The following is a 22,219-nucleotide window of genomic DNA, read 5'->3' on the forward strand; positions in this document are numbered from 1 at the left end:
TCTCAACGTTTTCACGAACTGGAAACTGTTGCTATCTTTTGGACTTTCCACACTGTTAACGTGCAAAGTGTTTGCCTGTCTGGTCTGATATGTGGCAGAGAAAAACTGCAAAGCCTATTCAGCCATTACCCATAAATCATTGGGACTTGAGAATCAACCATCCCCGGAATTCACCAGCAGCCTTCGTCTCCGGAGCTGAGGAAGAACAGACGACTCAACTACGACGGTCGACTGCTCGTCTTGTCTACGCGTCCGGTAGAAACGTCGGCGCTGCCGTTGGTAAATTCTTGGCTGCGTCTTTCCGCTAAAGAGTCAGAAACACAGTCCGTGGAGAATGCCCGAGCACTTTTCCCAGTCCGAGCTCGGAAAAACGTCTCCGAGCGTGGCTTTTTGAAATATTTTTTTTATTTTCCGTTGTTGAATATATCCCCGGTGACTCTTCCCATCAGGAGGAAAGTGCCGATCCTGTTCATTTCAGGTTAAACCACTTCATCACGGGGCTGAGTCAGGGGGGGGGGGAACGGCTCGGATGTATGGACGCATTGTATGGAGCTGGCGAAAGCCAAACAATCCGACTTCCAGCGGTAATACTCTGTCATTGTGTCAGGGAGGGGGGCAACAAAAGGCCTTGCATCGCACAGGAATGCAGTCGCTGCGTGCCAAGCTGCTTAGCCCAGTGACCTGTTGTCCAGTTGGGTTCTTTTCAAATGTTTTTAACCCTTATATAAAAAAAAAAAAAAAAAGCAAAGGAACAGGGGGAAAAAATTGACACTAAACAAGGTTTATCACATAGCACCATGCCATCGGTTTCCAGTTCTTAACACTTGAGTGAAGTGTTATCACATTTCCATAGGGTTTTTTTTCTCTTTTTTTTTTTTTTTTGTTCCATGAGAGCGCTGATATGCAGTGTCCGGAAAACAATAATCACTCGCATGACGGTGAAGAAATTAAAAACGCAAATGAAAGAGGAAGAAGAAGAAGCACACAGCAGTGATGTGAGAGGGACTCAGGAGGACTGAGGTACCCGTTCAGGGGACTTATAGTTTCCTACAGTTCAGTCCGAGGGACGTCCAGTGTGTTTGCCTGTTTACTGTACATTTGAGGACAGTGGTGACAGAAGGCACATATTGCCGGGGAGGTGGGGTTGCAGGGGGTGGAAGGTGTTTTTTTTATCTATTTAATTTTTTTTGAGCGATGAATTCTCCTCCATCCAAAGCGGGGGAAGCTAAGCCTTTGTCCGCCTGCTGACCGATCACAAAGAAAAACACCTGGTCGCTTTCAACATTTTTCACCCACCGAGCAGATCCTTCGTGTCGGATGAGGGACTCCAGGGCTGGTTGGTTTCCCAAATTATTATTATTATTTTTTTTACGCCCAGTTGATAGTTTTTTTGAGCCACAGAGGCCGGTGATGCAGACAGAACTTAAAAGCCAGCGCAAAAAAAGATCGTTGTCCTGGCTAACGAGAGGGATGAGATGAGAGCAGGACCTCCACGGGATGACTGGGTGCCTTTGACAGTTGGCTAAAAAATCAGCTGACTGGACTTCAGAATAAAAACAGATGTCAGAGGGGGAGACCTGCCTCACCTCACCACCCACCCTCCCTTTCTGGAGCTCAGACCCGGACCGAAACGTGTTCCAGCGAACGGGCCGGTGTGGGGCAGGCGGCGCGGCAGGCGATGGCGGCGCCGCCGGGGGAGGACTCACTGCTTTCAGTTCGTCCCCGGGGCAGCTCTGGGTGCTTGACGCGCCGGCCGGTTGAGGGACCGATGCGCGTCTGCTTAAGGTCCGCGCGGGTCGTGGGGCGGGGGATGTTGACGGGCAGGAGCGGGGCGCGGTGGCCCTTTGTGGGCCTCGGTGGTACACACGAGGCTGCCCACGGTGTCGACGGGCGACAGGTGGCGCTTGACCCAGCGCTCCACCCGCTCCTCCTTGTACTTGATGGAGTACCAGGTGAGGAAGATGAAGAGGAAGCCGAAGAACTTGAGGCTGGCGGCGAGGCCGAAGTAGACGAAGCGCAGGGAGGTGACGTCGTACTCCCAGCAGGAGCCGTGGACGCCGCAGTCCTGCTGCCACAGCATGCAGGTGGTGTCGATGACGGCGCCGAAGTAAATGGGCGTCGGGATGTAGGCTGAGGGGAGAAGAGAGGGAAAAGAAGGGGGAGGGGAGGAAAGGAAGAGAGAAGACATGATGGAGGAAGAGGAGGAGAGAAGGATCAAGAAACAACAGAAGATAAAGTATCAAAGGAAAGTCAAGGAAGGGAACGGGCGAAGAAGAGAGTGAAAGGAAAGAGAAGTGAGGAGAACAGTTTTAAAAAAAAAAAAATACCCAAAGGCATGAAAATTGCGAGGGGAAGTGAAGAGAGATAAAAGTTGAGGGAGAGGAGAAGAGACAAGAGGGACAGAAAGAGAGAAATGAGCAAACTTGTGAGAATAGAAATAACCATTAGATTACATTACATGTCATGTCATTTAGCTGACGCTTTTATGCAAGGTGACTTCCAATTAAGTGAGAGGGAGGGGAACATGTTTTTAGTGGTGGGGGAAACCGGAGCAGCCGGGGAAAACCCCACGCAGACACGGGGGGAGAACATGCTAACTCAGAAAGGCCCAGGACGACCAGGACTCGAACCCGGCACCTTCGTGCTGTGAGGCCACAGGGCTAACCACTGGACCACTGAATTTAACTAAGAGAATCTGAACTGTAAATCTGAATCCTGTGTATTTTACTCCAGTTACAGAGCATCACACTTTAGTAAAGTTGTTGGACTTGCAGGAAACATAAAAAGAAGAATAAGAAAGATGAGGTATCCCATCCTGGCCCCAAAAATGCTGTTTCCTACAATTCTCATAATCCAAAGCATCTTTTATTTCACACTTACAATTCCTGGTTAATGCACCCGTCTTTCAAACCTCCCACCCCCGGTTTGTGTTTCTTCTCGGACTGATTCATACTGACAGCAGCTCTCTGAACGCCCCATGTATCAAATCCAATTTACCTCCTTCCTCCTTATTCAGGAGAATCAGCTCATCAGTCAGCAGTAACAGAATGTGCAGTGCATTTACAATCAATGCATTGAGCTGACGCTCTCCTCCTCCTCTGTACTGCTGCACTGATCCAAACAGAGCGCATCACATCAAACTCTGAAAGCCACGCTCCATGGTGTTTTAAGCCCTTAACGTCGACTTCAAGGCACCTAACCCTAACCTAAACAATCCTAGTGCCTTCCAGGCAGCGCTGCCTGGAAGACAACGTTGGGGGCTTAAAACACCAAACTCTGAAAGCCAGTTTTAAGCCCCCAACGTCGACTTCAAGGCAGCGCTGCGACCGTCGATTTCAAGGCACCTAACCCTAACCAAATTTTCCTGAAGTTCTTTTTACTCACCGAGAGTCCTGAGGAGTACAAACTGCATTCCCAGAGCGAACGGCCTCTCCTGCTCCGCTACAGACCTGCACAACACACAAAAACCACACAGAAAGGTCAAGACTCAGGATCATCATAATAATAGAAAAATATTAAACACGTTTAAAATGCTGACAGTAACTGTAGAGTGAGACATCATGGCTTGCAAACAAGCGAAGTATGGCAGTTGGTCAAGGCCACACCCCCTCTCTCCTCCTCAATAGCATTTAAAGCTACAGACACAGAAATGGCTCTAGTGGCTGTAATTCTGCACCAAGGCTGAATTTCGGGAAAGAGACTTCAGATACAGTATTAGGGGACCCCTTAGGTCTATATAAAAGAGACTTCAGATACAGTATTAGGGGACCACTAAGGTCTATATAAAAGAGACCTCAGATACAGTATTAGGGGACCACTAAGGTCTATATAAAAGAGACTTCAGATACAGTATTAGGGGACCACTAAGGTCTATATAAAAGAGACCTCAGATACAGTATTAGGGGACCTCTAAGGTCTATATAAAAGAGACCTCAGATACAGTATTAGGGGACCACTAAGGCCTATATAAAAGAGACCTCAGATACAGTATTAGGGGACCTCTAAGGTCTATATAAAAGAGACCTCAGATACAGTATTAGGGGACCACTAAGGTCTATATAAAAGAGACCTCAGATACAGTATTAGGGGACCACTAAGGCCTATATAAAAGCATCCAAAAAGCAGCATGTCATAGGACCTTTAATCATTTAGATTTGACCATATGGCCTTAGCAATAAACAAGCTTTTCTTTAATGTCGCCGATTGTTGTTTTGTGCTATTCTGTTTTATTTTAAAGCATCGGGTCAGGCAACAGTATCAGAAAAAACCCCAAACGATACCTAACCCTAGAACCAAACAGTGGTGTAACGTAACAAAGTACATTTCACTGTTTGGGTAAAACCGACTGTATATTTCAGAAGGTGATACCTGAGGGTGACGATGATGGCGGAGGGCTGGGCGCAGGCCGTGATGAGCGTGACGATGAAGAGAAAGATGAGGAAGGGGATAAGGGTGTTGCACGTGCGGTTGCACTTCCCCGACACGGCGTAGCCGTTCTCGTTCAGGTAGGTCTTGACGATGACGAGCTGCAGCTGGTTGCTGCCCTGGCCGCTGGACGATGGCGTGATGACCTGCCGGCTCTGGACGCAGGCGCAGTCCGAGTAGTTACGGATCTGGAGGGTAGTGAGATACATGTACGGAGTTTTAGGCACTTTAGGATCCATCATCAAGAAGACCGCAAGTGAAAACCAAGTGAAATCCCAATCCTTCGACCACTTTTTCGCAGTTCTAAGATAAGCACAGAAACTAAATGTGTAAAAGCTTGATATTCTTTTTGAATGCATTAGCTTGTCCAGGTTATCTGCCCTCCCTGCCTCTCACCCCGGTGCTGTCGTTGGCCACGCTGTTGCAGCCGGCCAGGCAGGGGTTAAAGTACGTGATGCCATCGGAGCCGCAGACTGGAGCGTACTCGTGGATTTTACAGCCGCAGTTCACGTTGCAACCTCCGGTCAGGTTCCTCTGGGTCATGGTGAGAGTCGGTCTGGAGAGAGAAAAATACACAGCAGCTCTTTAGGTTCTGCATTTAAAAATATATATTTTTTTCTTCTGTATTTGAAGATCGCTAGGAGCTAAATGTCAAGAGTTATTTGGGGTTAGTTTCAGCCTCATCAAGGTAACATGACTGACAGTTGAATGGACATGAAACTCTCCCGGTAAAGTAATGAAATAAGAATATCTGGTTCTTTGAACTCTGTGGACATAACAACTGAAGGGAAGTGGACTAGACTAGACTAACTACAACTCCCAAGGTGCTTTGAAAAACTCTTCTCTTGTGCACTCCTTCAACTGTGAGCTCAAGCTAAAGAGGACACTGATAAAACATTCAGCAGTTTAAATTATCTACAGTAGCTGTGTGATGTGAATGTTAAGAATCTAAATGTAATCTGGAGATCTAAACGTCTGCACCAAATTTTATGGCGATACATAGTCGTTTTGATTTTTCAAATACTTCAAATGCACAAACAAACCAACCGAGCGTCCAAAAAAACATGGCAAAAAAAACTATATTAATGAACTGGATAGCAAGCAAAACAGAGAACTGAAAAAGAAGCAAAAGAATTGGAGAGAAAAAAGTAAAGAGGGACGGAAAATGAAAGATGAACAAAAGCCGAAATGAGATTGAAGATAAGGCAGAATGGAAAAAAAGGAAGGGTTGGAAAGAGAAAGTGATTGATGAAGACAAAGGACAGGAACAAAAAGGATGATAATGAGAAAAGAGGGCTGTGGAAACAAGACAGAAAGACAAGAGACACATAAAGAAGAGATATACAATGGATGAGAGATTAGAGGGTAGAAAGAGATTGATGAGGGATGAGAGGGGAAAACGATAAAGAGATCATAGCGAGACAAAGAGGATATTGAAAAGGAAAGAAAAATGATACATTAAAAAGATAACAAAATAACATTAAAGAAACAGAGCTGAAGATGAGGGCAAGAAGGACAGACAGAGAGACAGAGAGACAGAGAGACAGACAGACAGACAGACAGACAGAGAGAGAGACAGACAGACAGAGAGACAGACAGACAAAGGCAGGCAGACATGTCAGACACATACAGTAGACATGTCAAACAGACAGACAGGCATATAGACATGTCAGAGAGACAGACAGACAGAGAGACAGACAGACATACAGAGATACACAGACAGAGAGACAGAGACAAACAGACAGACACACAAAGAAAGACAGACAGAGAGAGAGACAGACATACAGAGATACAGAGAGAAAGGCAGACAGACAGACAGAGAGACAGACACAAAAAAAGACAGACAGACAGAGAGAGAGAGAGAGAGACAGACAGACATACAGAGATACAGAGAGAAAGGCAGGCACAGACAGACAGACAGACAGACAGACAGACAAAGAGGGAAATAAATAAAAACACAGAGGGAGGAAAAAATGAATGCAGTCTGCCAGAGAAAGTCTCTTCCAAGCTGTCCTTGGACATTTTCCATCGTTGCCATGTAATCACTCTCAGGGACGCTCCGTCCAAAAAAACAAACCCTGCCTCTGATTACTGGCTGGCTATCTGTTATCCTGGGCCGATCTGCACACACGCTTCGTACCGGACGTCGGCCACAGACGGGGCAATAACCACTGACTCCGTCCCACCGGGAAATGGCTTCATGCGAGAGAAGGCCAAACTGCAGTCTGCAAACGGCTGTCTCAGATACAAGTGAAAGCTTTTAAAGAACCAGTTTCCTCCTGGGATTAAAACGCGACCTGAGAGGAGTGACCCCCGAGGGAGGTGATTACAAAATGTCTAAGTTTAGACATCATGAATCTGTTAGTAATGGATGTTAACGGCTGACCACAGTGAAAGCTGCATCTATGTATTCATGCCAAAAAGTCAATGATAGTGTTGTTGTAGTGGAACATCTGTTTGCCTTTTCTATCCGGATCAAAATGTACGACACCAAAACATGACAAAGAGCTAAGTGGCAGGAACATGTGAAAAAAAAGACTTTGATTTTTAGGGTTGCACCTAAAAATGATTTTTGTTATAAATCTGTAGCTTATTTTCTTGATTAATCAGATTACTCATTTTTAGGGTTGTATATCGTTTGGGTTTTTTCTGATACCGTTGGTTTAACAATGCTTTTAAAGTTTGCCGGTGCCTTAACGGAGAAACTAAAAAGAGCATAAAACGGCATTAAAGAGCAGCTCGTTTATGGTTAAGGCCATTTGGTCACTTTTAAATAATTAATTTAAAATGAAATAACAATAACTTATTTCACCAGTCAATTGCCGTTAAACAAAAAAAGGAACCACTAGATGGCAGAAGGGTACTTCACAACAACAGCTTGAGTTTCTCGAGGTGCATTGAACCATAAAGTCCCGTCGGTGTTGTTTCTCTGACAACTCCGACTTGACGATGGCCACGGTGTCTTTAGCTGCAGATAGTTGGACGTCCCGGTGTCGGAAAAATGAACCTAGGGGTTAATAACACATGTGTACCGAGTCGACCGTTCCCTGGGATATGTTTTCATGCTAATTGAAGTTGACCATTTTTAGCATATACCGCTAATTAGCTTGTAACGCTAAACAGCTAAAGTAAAAAGAAATCGCTATTTCTATACCACTAACAAGGCTCAAAATAGCTGGTCGTGACTGTTTTCACAAGATGGCGCCCGCCTCTATACGTGAACGGTACTGTCTTTATAATCTATCTTTTTAATAAACTGTCTGTACACTTACAAAGTTCTCAATGCTTCGGTTTACATGTAGGGACCCTCATTATGCTACCGTTGAAGTGTGGTGCTATTTTGAGTCTTGTTAGTGGTGTAGAAATAGCGATTTATTTTTACTTTACCCGTGCTGCGACGACTAGCGTTATAAGCTAATTAGCGGTTTGCGCTAAAACTGGTCACATTCGATTAGCATGAAAACATATCCCAGAGAACGGTCGACTCGGTACACATGTGTTATTAACCCTTAGGTTCATTTTGCGCCGGATTGGTCCTTTAAAGCCAGCTACTACCTAACAGTAGACTAACGTTACCTAAATACTAAACTCTGGGATTCTGCATTTAACACAAAGTTTTTTTTTTATTTTCTTTTTATGATTTTAAATCAGAAACCAAAACACCTTAGTTTTTATATCAATACAACTACGATACTTAATAAAATATAGTCTAAAGTAGGAAAGGTTTTCTAATACCTGATCTAAGAATACATAAACAAGACTAATGATACATATCGGAAACCCAGCCATATTCACAACCTTTATCTTAATGAGTTGGGGGAGATGTTTGCGGCTTTGAGAGAGGACATCTATCAGGTTTAAACAGGAGTGTGTTTAACTGGATCAATGTAACAGGCTTGTACAGAGACAGAGAATAAGGCAGACAAAAGAGTGAGAGAGGGAGAAACGTACTATTCATGTGTTGCGATGACGTTACAATGGTCACTAAGGCTACCTCTCTTTCTCTAGCTGGCCTCTCTCTTTCAGCCTCTTTCATAATTCTCTGTGGGTGTTCATCTTTGTAACTCTTCCTCCGCATCTGTTTATCTTCTCCTTCTCTCCTCTATACTTGTTTTGGCTGCCTCCCTCCGTCCTCCACAGCCACATCACAGTCGTCACTCGAAATGTTTTGATTCAGGGAAGACACAGAACGGCCTTGACGCTAGACTGACGGGGTTCTTCCTCGTCAGCAGTTATGTGTGACAACCCACTACCCCCCTCCTCCACCCCGAATTTCCCGCTCACAGTTTCCCCTCCTCACTCACCCGGTGGTGTAGGGGATGTTGATTCCTCCCAGGTTGATGCTCTCGCAGCCCACGATAAACAGCGTGGAGAAGCAGAGCAGGGAGACCCCGCTGCAGATCATAGCCAGCTTGGCCGACTCGCGAGCTCCCAGCTTCAGCTTCTTAATGATGTAGCCGCCCAGGACGATGCCCACGCCGGCGCTCGGTACAATAATCACACCTGGGGGGGTGGGGGGGAGAAAGGAAAGGTGCATATTAGACATTTAGATAACTCTCTTATTCATATGCTGCAAGGGAAATAACATACTGTCTTTATTCAAAGCATCTCACGGCAAGTCTAGTCAGATAAAACCGGAAAATTATGATGTAGAAGCAGGCGACAGAGAAATGTGGTAAATTAGAATATATCTCAAGTTTTATGTCCCGTGTGTAGCTTAAAATCTCCACAAATCACTGTATTTTAAATATACAATGAATGTAATTCAATTAAATTGTACTTGTAGTTTCAAATCAAAACAGGAGTTATCTCAGGACATTTTACAGATAGAGAAGGTCTAGACCATACTCTATGATTTACAGAACAATTCCCCCCCAAGAGCAAGCATTTGGTGCGACAGTGGCGAGGAAAAACTCCCTTTTGTTTTGAGGAAATAATTTCCGATAAACCCCACTGTACATTACCTACCCGGCACCAAACAGCAGACCAACAAAGTTAGGTAACAAAAAAATTGAGCATTTAGCAGCTAAAGAGACGTAGGAGCTGGTGGAGACCAAACCAGAGCTACAAGAGTGAATATTGAGTTACATTCATCAAGTGGACACAAACACACATATCCAAATGAAAAGATGTTTCTCTTAGTCTGCTGGATGTGTAGCCATAACTACTAGTTTATGATTGTCACGTCTCTATCATCCAGCTGTTTTTGTCTACCCCCTTGTGGACAGAAATCAATTAATGCAGCTTTAAAGACGCAATCTCTTTCCATTCTCTATGACAATGTCACATACACTCATGTGTGTGACATCTTTTATTTAGTCTACTCTCATTGACATGAATGGGATGGACAAAATATTTAAAACACCTCTCAGTAAAACACAATATAATATAACTTAACAGGACCCCAATCTACAGCAGCAGAGCTTCCATCTTGTAATTTTGGAGCAGTAGTAGCCTGGATCTACGGAAGTACATTTCCAGGATAAAGCCTGACATCCGGCACACATGTCAGGCTTTGCACATTACCTTCCACTCTCTGTGTGTTGTTTGTTGACACTATATTTCTTTTAACCAAGTGTCAAAACAGCTCAAGCTTGTTTTGTTAGCCAATAAGTTTGTTTATTACTCTTCTACAGATTTTCTAAGTCATAGTTTTCTTTCAAGCTCAACAAACTGAATCATCTGTAGATTATATAACTGGTATTTGCAGTCTTCACTATCTCTTCAACAACAAGACAAGACCTAAAGAAAATTACATTACCATGACAGCGCACATTTTTAGTGTGGGTGGCCTTAAAGGGAGTAGAGCCTCTGGTAGGTGTTAAATAATGTTCTTTCCTGTGCAAATCAGTGTTTACTGCCATTATCAGTCCAGTCTGGCGTTCCACTGCCATTACTAATACTATATAATAATCAAATTCTAGTTCCTGACATTTTCAAAATGTACAATATTGGATTAACTGCTTATTTTCTAAAAATAAATGTTCAACTGTACGTTAAATGCTGATAAAAACGGTAGCGAGTTGGTGCAATGCTCCTAAGGAGAGGCCATGCTTGGGTACAGACAGTAACATTTGAAAAATGGAATTTTGGTTGTGCTTGAAATTTCTGTCCGTGCGGTTGTGGTGTAATGTAAACGGACAAGCAAAGGAAAGGCTGAATTAATTAAATGTAGCAACTTCTCGGCTAAATGAAAAGTGACTAATCTGTCTTTCCAGGTAAAGTCAGACTGGGTAAGGCGCGTCCAATCAAAAGAGATGACAATCTGATGAGACAGATGCGTCCTCTAATTTCATAAAACAAATTATTATGCACCGAGGCGCAAAGGCGGAGCATGGCCTCCTGCTATTGGTACATAGTCCAGGGACAGAATACTTAACAAGCCAGGGGGCAAAATGATTTCCAACATCATACTTCTTCTGCTGAGGGAAGAGAACTACAGACTATCAAATCAGTCATACTCGGGCTGCCCTCTCTTTGACGGTTAGTCAATTAATTGGTAGTTTTGCTCTTAGTCATTAGGCTTATTCATGCTGAATGTCTTATTTCCAAGAAACTTATCAGCACATCTCACAATTTAAAGTGGTGCTTTGCATGTTTCTTCGTGGAGAAACTCAGTTTTAAGAGGGTAAATGGACTGCAATTATCTGGTCTGAACGACCTCTCAAAGAGCACAAATCTGGCGATTAGAGCTGGGTTAAAAAAAACTTTGTTTGAATCGGATATTGATTAGTAAAATCAAGACATTTTTAAATATCTGCCTTTTCACCGTAGATGTAGTGAATTGACCCACTTTTTGGTAGCCAATTCCTAATGTAAACATTAACCTGGTGCATTCTAAAAAATATTTGAGGGTTGGCTTTTGCTTAGTACAATTTACAGCAGAAGTTCTCTGAGAAGCTCTTTTATATCTAAGCAAAATTGGTATTGTAACTGAAATTTCCCTAACCTGATTGGTATCAAATCGAAAAATGTGTGTGAAAATGTCTGAATCGAATCGGGATATCATTGGCGATACCCAGCCTCCCTGTCGATTAAGTCAACTAATCGATTAGTCGACAAAATCGTATAAATGTTAGTCGACTAAGATTTTCTTTAAATCGAGGAAAGCCCTTCATACACAAGAGAACCTTAACAGCAATGTACTTAATATTAAACTGGAACCCTGTGACCTTTACAAGTCTGTGAGCAGGTTTTCAAGAAACATTTTGATTTCACCCATTAAAAGGCTGGCATAATATGAAAATATATGTATGAGTGGCAGTTTTAATAACAGGCTTTCAGCCCACTCCACCTACAGCTGAGACAGTTATGCAACTCTAACACTAAAACATTTTTGGTAACAAAAAAGGACTCACGAGATGGAATGTCTTTGGACAAAATCTTACCAACGCAAGTATGACTATAAGGTTTCCAAAACTATACAAATGAAGATTTTGTTGGATAAAATGCATTTGTTCGGTGTTCAGCCATCAATAGCAACAGCTTTCTGTGTGGAAGGTTTAGATGAGTCATGGTACCAGCGACTGTGACTAACAATGAGCTGCACTTTGCAATCAAAATCAGTTCTTCCAAAAGGTGAGTATGTTATTTTGTGATTTAACTCTTCTATTAAGCAAAGAATAATATGAGCAGCCAAAAAAACAAGCAGTGTGGACATCAGGATTTAAAGGTATTATGATTATTTGCTTGATGTTTAGGTCCAGAGCCTCAACTCTGAACGATTCTGGGCACTTTTTGTGTGTACAACCGAGTGCAACACTATGGGCCCCATCTTGCACGCGGCGCAGCGCGGCGCAAAGCCCGACGCAAGAGTCTTAGCTATTTAAAGACCGTCCAGCGCCCGCGTCGTTTAAATAGCAAATTAACCTGCACCCATCTGTGTGCCCATGGTCTTACAGGGAGGTGTGTTCAGGTGCATTCTGAGCGTGCTGGTCTTACAGGGAGGTGTGTTCAGGTGCATTCTTGGCGTGCTGGTCTTACAGGGAGATGTGTTCAGGTGCATTCTGGGCGTGCTGGTCTTACAGGGAGGTGTGTTCAGGTGCATTCTGGGCGTGCTGGTCTTACAGGGAGGTGTGTTCAGGTGCATTCTGGGCGTGCTGGTCTTACAAGGAGGTGTGTTCAGGTGCATTCTTGGCATATTGCTATCTTGAGGAAGCGGGAAGTGATCGCGCCATTGACCAACAAAAACCTGGTCTAAAGTCAATAACGCAGCATTTCATTGTTATTTTAACAGCAAATTAGTAAAATGCGCCTAGGCTTATGCAACAGCGTGCACACGCTATGCTTGTTAAAAAAAAACACACACACACAAAAAAACACACACACACACACACACACACACACGCTGAGTTCAATGATACATCACACAAGACTCTACGTCATACAGTTCATTAGCTGTGAAAGGGGGCGTGGCTAACACATAGGGGGGTGGGGCAAACCTTTACCAACAAAAATGGAAGTCGCTGCTGAGTTCATTGATACGGGTCACCAGTTATGAAAGGGGCGTGGCTTAAGCTTAGGGGGCGGGCCAAACTATAAGCAATAAAGAAGAAACTCTCTGCTGAGTTTAATGACACCTCACACAAGACTCTACCTTAAATGGTTCAAATGTTATGAAAGGGGGTGTGGCCTGCGTAAGTGGGCGTGGTTAAAGTATAGGGGGCGGCTCAGTATCACATGTAGACCACACATTATAAGTTTCATGCAAATCGGACGATGTTTGTCATATAAGGCGCATTTCCTCTTGCCAGAGGGGGGGCGCTATGACCAAAAGTCAATTTTGTCTCTAGATCAGTGGTTTTCAACCTTTTTTGAGCCACGGCACATTTTTTACATAAAAAAAATCCTGCGGCACACCACCAACCAAAAATTTTACAAAATGACACATTGTAGCCTAATAAGATCAGAATCTGCATTTTTCCTTTTTAAAAAATGTATCCATCTCTTTTGCAGGCTTACATCGATGATCTTGGCCCTACTGCTTACATCCTATCACTGCGGGATGCGCGCGAGGCAGTAATTCTATTGTCTTAAATCAACAAGGTCATTATTGCGCTATACTGCCACCTACTGATACAGAATAGTATTTCATTCCTCTGCCGGTCATCATATTGCAGGCACAGATGCGCAACAATGGCAAATTATTTGCAGTAACTCAATAAAAAAAATTTGTTGGACCAATTAAGTAAAATCGGATAATTTCTCACGGCACACAGGACGATCTCCCACACTAGAGTGCCGCGGCACAGTGGTTGAAAATCACTGCTCTAGATGACCTCGGGCCTGGACTCTTGTTGATTGTGGGAAATTTCAAGCAGATATGAATATGCACACTGTAGTTACAGCCACTTTCTCGTTCATTGCTAACCCAACCCTTATCTCCAAATGGACTACGCTGCATTTACTAAAATGAACATTAGGTCAAAGGATAACCAACGAAAAATGTCATGCGTCATAAGAAAAAAAAAAGAAAAGAATATGTACAATATGTCTGTTTTTACAATGAAAGAGCTGTGCAGTTTGTGCAAGAATGTGCAAAATCAACTATTGAATGCAACTTCTATCATTTTAGAATACTAGAATGTTGTAAAGCTTTTTTTAAATAACTTATATATATATATATATATATAATGCCTTGTTAGCCTGTTAACGTGCTGCGTGTGAGCTTGTAGCTACAGGCCTGTTTCAAGCATGTGCTTGTGAGTGTATGTAGAGTACATTAAGTGCTTGTATTCGTGTGAGTGCGTGTGAGTCTTAGTGTTTCTAAATGTGTGTGTAATGCACTCAGTGCTCTGTGTCCCAGGTGCCCCCTTCATTTGAAGACCAGCAGTTTCTTTATTATTAATGTGTGTTGGCTTGCAGCTCTGCGCTAAGATAAGAAACATCAGAGCAGCGCTGAACAGGCAGAAAATTGAAGTCCTGTGTGTTGTATGAATATTCTGGTCTGTCTGCATCCTGTCTGTGCTGCTGTAGAGATATTAAAAGGGAGTTCATAGAGAAGGCAAAGAACAAGTCGGTCTTTAAGGTGCTCAAATTTGAGTTTCATGAGAAATAAATCCTATTTTTGAAACGTCACATTTAAGTTTGTAAATCACGATTATTGGAGACAAAGATTTCAGAGTAGACTGGTTCATAGTGTTTGAAGGCCGTTACACAGCGGGGGCGTGGCGAATAAGCGACGCCACATCAAAACTATTCACACCGGCAGCGATGCTAATTTGCGACAGTTTTCAATACAAGTTTTGGATATTCGCGCCAGCTCGTCTGCCATGTCGGAGGTACAGTTTGAGTTCGGTCTGGGCAGGCTGCTGAAAGGAGAGAGAAAGTGACGGAGAGCGGATGAGAGAGAGCAATCGGAGCAGAGGAGAGTTAACATTTAGCGGTGGAGATATGAAGTGATTGTACAGTAGCTAGAGTCTGCAGTTTGAGCACAAATAAATGCTGCAGCTCCTCAAAACCACCGGAGGTCTTGTTTCCCCGGCTGCTGAGCCGAGTGACGGGGAATAACGTTAGCTCCGGAGACTCTGGCCCCGTCTCCCCCTGAAGCAGGAAAAGCTAACACTAAGCTACTGTAAGCTGTTTATTGAGTTTCCTTTTAGCGAAATACTCAGTGAATTTAAATCCCTCTGGAAAACAGTGTAGCATATGTCTAGGGCTTTTATTGTGAAAGGTAAGAACGGAAGGAGAGTCTCTGGTAAACGCTGCCTTTGTCATAGTTGAAAGGAGTAATACAATTTGCCGTCTGTACAGTCTGTGGGTCAGACAGCAGCCTCTGTGTTGTTGTATTATGATCCTCATCAGTAAACAACACAACCTGATTGGTTGACGTCTTTATTCGCGTCGCGAAAACTCAGAGAAATCAACCTCGTTTCGGGAAATAAAAACAACGCCGCTTTATCGGCGCGTAATACAGTACATAATTTCTTTGTGATTGTTGCGTGCAAAAATGCAATTTTATGCGATGAAATTGCGGGAACTGGCAAAAATTGCGGTTTGATGAAAAAGAGAAAAAAAAGTGATTCCCCCCCAACACCCTGCTTTTGGATGATGTTCACGTTACGTAATTACGTCACTTCATAACATTCCCATGGCAACAGGGGAAAATGGCTGCTCCTGTGTGAAGTAAACGCAGATATATGTGACTTTTTTGCAACGAAAATGCAGTGATTATGAAATCATGCAAGCCCCGCATATTTTGCGCGAAAATCGGCAATTTATGCGGCAATTTATGCGCCGAAAGTGCGGCGTATTTGAAAAAATTCGGCCCCCGCATAAATATGCAGACTTTGGCTGATGCATTGAATTATGTGATCGCATAATTGCGTTTTTCTGGAAGGACTGATAATAATAGCGTTCTGCGTGAAAGTACTCGTGATAAAAACAGTTTGGAAAACTGTTTTTAGTTTGACGTGCGAATTAATCACACAATAAAAAAAAAGGTCCCCGGTGTGTAGAAGAACAAATGTTAAGTGTAATGGAGCTCACCGGTGTAGATGCTGGCGCTGGAGGCCGGGATGCCAAACTGAGACTCGATGAACTTGGGGATGAAGGTGATGAAAGCGGTGACGATGGCGCTTTCAGCCGTGTAGGAGAGGCTGACGAACAGGAAGGTCACGTTGCTCAGGATCCTCACTGCCGCTTTGGGCAGGTCTGCAAGAGGAAAAAGGACAAGATGGGCAGACTGGGAGAAAAGTTTAGATTTTATTTTGGTTTGTTGTAAAGAAGTTCTTTGTTCCCGACAGTGGCCTCTCGTCCTGACCGGATCATGAAAGCATTGTGTGGTGGATTTCCACTCAAATATGGGAGAAGAGTACGCTCTACACTTAACATCGATGTTAAAGGTGCTGTAGGTAGGATTGGGAAGATCCAGGACTTAGCCAAAAAATGTGAACATCGACAACTTCTCAGTCCTTCCCCCCCCTTTCTGCTAAAGCCCAAAACGTTCTCCCAAGCCCCTCCCCCCACAAGGGAGAATGAATGCGTGTGCATGAGCAGTGATTGACACGCAGTTAGACACCCCTAGCCCTGATTGGTGCATCTGAATAGGGAGTGGTGGATTTTTGCAAATCACACTCCAGGCTGTAGGTGGAGCCAGAGGAGCAGGGTTTATTATTTAAATGACCTGCTTCATGTAGTTCTTCTGGAACATAGGGCTCAGTTTCAGCAAATATGACAGAAAGGTAGTTTTATAAGTCTTACCTACTGCACCTTTAATAGAAAAGCGCAGAAGATCTACATCAAGATTATTTCTTTGATTAATAAATTAGTCCAAAACCCCAAAATATTCAGTTTGGTGTAGAAGACCAAGGAAACCAGCCAATAATTACATTAAAGAAGCTGGTACTAGAAAATGGTTTTTTTTTAATACTACAATATTATTACAAAATAGCTGCTTATGGGCGATCCTGTTGATGGCTGCATGTTATTCCCTACACTCTTTCCCCACACTTTCTGTTCTAACAAATAAAGACATAAAATGCTCAAAAAATAAGTCTTTAAATAAAAAGAACGAATTAATAGACGGATAGATAATCAATGCAGTTGTACTTTTTTTTTAATCAAACCATGAATGACCATAACCCAAACGAGTTCAGGGCAGGTTTGTTGACTATTAATGTGACAGTACTTTTACCAAACTGAATAAACTTTAAAGACAGATGTTGACCGGCTGGACTCATATTTAACACTCTGTTATTTTAACCTTTGTGTTGTCTTCACCATCGTCCATGAAACTGTCATTCTGGGTCAAAATTGAAAAATGCACTTTTTTTGGGAACTTTTTCTGAAATTTGTGTTGCTTTTTCTATGTTTTTGGCGCTTTTTTTAACGTTTTTGTCCCTCTTTTCAACGCTTTTTTTTATTCATGGTAAATAAACCTAATAAAATGACATTATACCTAATTTTTTAGTTTGAAAAAAAGCAGATATTATGAATTATTCTGACTAATAGAATAGCTAAAATCAGAGGATGGTGAGTGAATCATGCTATGAAATTAAATAAATACACCAAAATTCAGTGGATGTAATCATAAATTTTTACCTGCGAAGAACATGGATGCATGGATGTACAGTATATGTTGTATGGTTTCCATACAACGTACATGCATGCATTTTTGGGGCAATGTGGTTGAAAGAAACCCATATTTCTGATATAAAAAACTTTGAAAACAGGTCAGATTTGAGCCGAGGACAACGCAAGGGTTAAAAAGGAGGAAGACCGACAACTCTGAGAGACCCTCCAACATCGTCAGTGACATCCGCAGTACCTTTGATGTCCTTTCCGAAGCCCATGGACGAGGAGACCGCCTGGCTCTTGTTGTTGCTCTTCTCCTTGAGGACGTCGTCGTCGCTGGACAGGTCGTCCATGCTCAGCTTTTTCCTCCTCTTCTTCTTCTTGTGTCGGGGAGGCAGCTTCTTGGGGAAGGTGAACATGGGGAAGATGACCAGCAGCATGGCCACGGCACACAGCAGGAAGCCGCTCCACCTGGACGAGACGGGGGGAAGATTTCAATTAAATATCGATCCTGGAGGTAACCGGCTCAATCTAGCCTAGCTTAGCACAGATCCTGGAGGTAACCGGCTCCATCTAGCCTAGCTTAGCACAGATCCTGGAGGTAACCGGCTCCATCTAGCCTAGCTTAGCACAGATCCTGGAGGTAACCGGCTCCATCTAGCCTAGCTTAGCACAGATCCTGGAGGTAACCGGCTCCATCTAGCCTAGCTTAGCGCCAGATCCTGGAGGTAACCGGCTCCATCTAGCCTAGCTTAGCACAGATCCTGGAGGTAACCGGCTCCATCTAGCCTAGCTTAGCACAGATCCTGGAGGTAACCGGCTCCATCTAGCCTAGCTTAGCACAGATCCTGAAGGTAACCGGCTCCATCTAGCCTAGCTTAGCACAGATCCTGGAGGTAACCGGCTCCATCTAGCCTAGCTTAGCACAGATCCTGGAGGTAACCGGCTCCATCTAGCCTAGCTTAGCGCAGATCCTGAAGGTAACCGGCTCCATCTAGCCTAGCTTAGCACAGATCCTGGAGGTAATCGGCTCCATCTAGCCTAGCTTAGCGCAGATCCTGGAGGTTAACCGGCTCCCTCTAGCCTAGCTTAGCACAGATCCTGGAGGTAACCGGCTCCATCTGGCCTAGCTTTGCGCAGATCCTGGAGGTAACGGCCCATCCAGCCTAGCTTAGCCGCAGATCCTGGAGGTAACCACTCCATCTGGCCTAGCTTAGCACAGATCCTGGAGGTAACCGGCTCCATTGCCGGCCTAGCTTAGCACAGATCCTGGAGGTAACCGGCTCCATCTGGCCTAGCTTAGCACAGATCCTGGAGGTAACCGGCTCCATCTGGCCTAGCTTAGCACAGATCCTGGAGGTAACCGGCTCCATCTAGCCTAGCTTAGCACAGATCCTGGAGGTAACCGGCTCCATCTAGCCTAGCTTAGCACAGATCCTGGAGGTAACCGGCTCCATCTGGCCTAGCTTAGCACAGATCCTGGAGGTAACCGGCTCCATCTGGCCTAGCTTAGCACAGATCCTGGAGGTAACCGGCTCCATCTAGCCTAGCTTAGCACAGATCCTGGAGGTAACCGGCTCCATCTAGCCTAGCTTAGCACAGATCCTGGAGGTAACCTGCTCCATCTAGCCTAGCTTAGCACAGATCCTGGAGGTAACCGGCTCCATCTAGCCTAGCTTAGCACAGATCCTGGAGGTAACCTGCTCCATCTGGCCTACTGCTCCCAATAAGTGACAAAAATAACGCCAACATTTTCCTATTTTCCATGTTGTGATTTGTATAGTCACAGCGTGTACAGATAACAAGGTCACATGACACACAGCCATCTTCTAACCGTATACATACTGGGAACTATATTCTCAGAAAGGCGAAGCACTGCTACTTCTGCTACTTGGGCGGAGTGATTTGCTCGCAGCACCTGAGAAGGAGCAGAGAGTTGCTCAGAGTTGGAGTAATATCAATGTGCCGGTTCATGCTTGGTATCATTTGATCTCTGTGCCTCATTTCTTTTGCACAAATACATTTTAAAAACTGTCGCCAGGCTTGTGCAAACTCACTGGTAGACTCATCCATCCTCTTCCTGCTATCATCGCTTATAATTCGCGTAGGAAGCCCACCGGGTTAGCTAGTGAGTCACTAGTTGTGCCGTCAGTTAGAGGATGGCATCACTGAGAGCTGTAAATAGATAACTGCGTCTCATACACAGCAGCAGATTTACAGATGGATATACAATATGTGCAAACAAAAAAAGGTGACCTAAGGAGCAAAGATGCATCTGACGTACTGTATTTAAAGGGATGCTGCATCTGGGTAGAATCTTGATTTTTAAAACTTCCTGCACACAGCATGATTTAAAATGTGGTCTACTTTTGATTCACTCTCAGAAATAAGCAGCGACAAAACGTATCCTGAGTCCCAATACTCGTTTTTGGCGAAGGGAATGTCTTTGTTTATGTTATATTACACTTCGACCGGCCCAAAGCAGCCAGATTGTTCTCACCAGTTGCCGATGAAGCGGGGGTCGCTTTGATCGATGTTGACCACGGTCTTGGGGTCCACGTAAAAGCCGATGAGGACTCCTCCCAGCAGGTAACCAGCTGCTGGACCCAGTGCTCCCATCACATACATGATGGCTGAGGAGAGGAGAAAACAGTGAACAAGAATAGGGATCAAACTTTATACCTGCAAGAATCTATGTTGTGCCACTAAGGGGCATAAAGACACCACATAAAGTAAAACAATTGCCTTCTTCCAAATCCAGCAGACACAGAGCCACATTATAATCCCATTGGAGTCGTGTTTCTATCCACTTGACGAAACCCGACTGAGGGCCCTGTCTTGCACCCAGCGCAGCGCAAAGCCTGATGCGAGTTTCTTTGCTGGTTTCAGACCGACGCAGTTGTCAGTTTCCCGTCCAGCGCCCACGTCTCTTTAAGTGGCACCGAAATCCGCGTTGCTATTCGGTCCGGTAGAGAACGGTCGTTAAGGTACTGGTGCCGTATTAGCACCGGGTCTCGGACCGGACCCCCCCCAAATAAAAACTATTCGGATCTACACGATTCACCCTGGATGACATTTTCCCATTCAAAACGGCGATTTTCGCCTAGTTTGCAGGTATGTAAATAGCAAATGCACCTGCGCCCATGTGTGCGCCCATGGGCGTGCTGGTCTTACAGGGAGGTGTGTTCAGGTGCATTCTTGGCGTATTGCTATCTTGAGGCAGCGGGAAGTGATCGCGCCACTGACCAACAAAAACCTGGCCAATCCACTTTAATTGAGCTTAAAACAACACAAAAATCAACTATTTTGTCACCTAAACTTGGATACAGACACTGGAAGAGACATTTGGTTGATATTAATAGTTTAAGAAAACAGAAGGATGTTAAAAAAAAAAAAAAGAAAAAAAGAAAGAGAGAACAAAAAAACTTTCATATGTTTTTAAGACACACAACTGCTGGCTACCTGCAACTTCCAGAGCATAAACATTGTTGCTCTGTACATTTTGCATTTTTTTTTTTTACCTCCACAAATTAAAGGAAGTGAACAGAAAACACACATAGTGGCAGGAGAAAGTAGAGACTTAGACTTCTCTTTATTGAACCTTTTGGGATGACTCCCGCAAGGAAATTAGTTTGACTAATATTAAGTATGATCCCCGATTTTTACTCAGCATTTAGCCGGGTGCCATTCTGATCACTTCCCTGGACTGTCTGTGTCTTATAAACATTTGTCTAAGAGGAACAACTTTATGTAAACTTTTGTGTCAAAGTTGTTTAATTCCCCGCACTCAATGCCTAACTTTAACCCTTATGCAACGCTTCAAATCAAACTAATCTAGGCTTTAAGAGCGGGGTACAAAAGGCCATGTGTGTGGGTCATGTGTGCTGATCATATGATTGTGTAATAAGGGGCCTGCTTGGGGCTGAGAATAAGATTTCTCCAATTAGGGGGAATTAACATCTTAAAAAGGTCTTTGGCCAAAGTTTAAAGCTAAAAAACAAAAAAAAATGCGGTGGCGTGACTTAAAAACTCAAAGCTGGGCCAGGCACTGGTGTCGGAGTCCCTGTGAACTCACCCGGGGACGCTGGGTTCACGTCAGCAGTAGCTTCAAAGACGCCTAATTTCTAATCACCAATGTTGTGCTTTTCAAAATAAAACGACAACTTGCAAGTGATGCATCGACAGCTCTCATGGCTGACTCTGGGCACTAAATTAAAATCTAGTCTTCGGTCAGAAGGAGAAAAACACATACTTTTAAACATTAGACTTGGATATCAACAGGTTTTTGGATATGCACAAACATTACAACAACGCTGACCTTTCCAAGAAGGTGGGTATAGGAATGAAAGAGGGACGCTGTATTCGCACGGTTAAACAAATCCGGCAAAAAAACGGCTGCATGTAAACGGGAATATTAATATTATATTCTCTTTCATTAACCATGTAAACAACTTAGTGGGAATTAGGGGTGTATGAAAAAAATCTGCTTTTCAAAAACGCAATATCGATTTATATTTTATTTAAAAACAATTTAAGTTTACGTGCAAAAATATTGATGTAAGACAGTGGTTCACGTTTGTTGTGTTTAAACCCCTTACCGCTAAATGGCTATGCTGAGACACACCACTAGTGTCCTCTCCTAGCAGTGCCGAACAGTGCCTAAAGTGCCTAAAGTGCCTAACAGTGCCTAACAGTGCCTAGCAGTGCCTAGCAGTGCCTAACAGTGCCTAGCAGTGCCGAACAGTGCCGAACAGTGCCGAACAGTGCCTAGCAGTGCCTA

The 22,219-nt window shown here is 43.8% G+C and overlaps 1 pseudogene; it reads right to left on the reverse strand.

Moving 5' to 3' along the window:
* Positions 1-866: 866 nt before the first annotated feature.
* LOC120567956 overlaps positions 867-22,219 on the reverse strand; it is a 40,957-nt pseudogene continuing 19,604 nt past the window's right edge.

Source organism: Perca fluviatilis, chromosome 11 (assembly GCF_010015445.1).
Source record: "Perca fluviatilis chromosome 11, GENO_Pfluv_1.0, whole genome shotgun sequence".
NCBI lineage: Eukaryota > Metazoa > Chordata > Actinopteri > Perciformes > Percidae > Perca > Perca fluviatilis.